Source organism: Tupaia chinensis, unplaced genomic scaffold (genome assembly GCF_000334495.1).
Source record: "Tupaia chinensis unplaced genomic scaffold, TupChi_1.0 Scaffold000438_1, whole genome shotgun sequence".
NCBI lineage: Eukaryota > Metazoa > Chordata > Mammalia > Scandentia > Tupaiidae > Tupaia > Tupaia belangeri.
The window spans coordinates 758,522-759,086 of NW_006159943.1; positions in this window are offsets into that span (position 1 = coordinate 758,522).

A 565-nucleotide genomic window follows, 5' to 3' on the forward strand; every position below is an offset into this window, starting at 1 on the left:
GTTTTAAGCCACCGGGTCCAGGACACAAACCGCAGTCAACTACATGGGAGTCCAGCGACATAGCCATTACGCTAACTGCTGGTTCCCAATTTTATTATTATTTTTTTTAGTGTATGGACTTTTTTAAAAGAATTATCTTATTTCAGCGACATAGCCATTACGCCAACTGCTAGTTCCCTCACTTTATTTATTTAATTAATTTATTTTAATTTGACCAGAGAGGGACAGAATGAGAGAGAGAGAGAAAGAAAGTGAGAAAGCAAGCCACTAGGTCCGGGACTTGAACTATGGTAGGCCATTGGGAGTCCAGCGTCCTATCCACCACACCACCTGCCAGCCCGGGGTGTACTTCTTTTTAAAAATCTTTCTGATGCCGGCAGGTGGTGTGGTGATTAAAGGCATTGTACTCCCACTTGGCTGTCTGTGGTTTGAGTCCCAGACCTGGCAGCTTGCTTTCTCACTTTTTCTCTCTTATTCTTTTTTTATTTTTTTTTAAGAATTATTTATTTAATTTTATTAATTCATTCATTTATTTTAATTTGACCAGAGAGCGACAGAGAGAAAG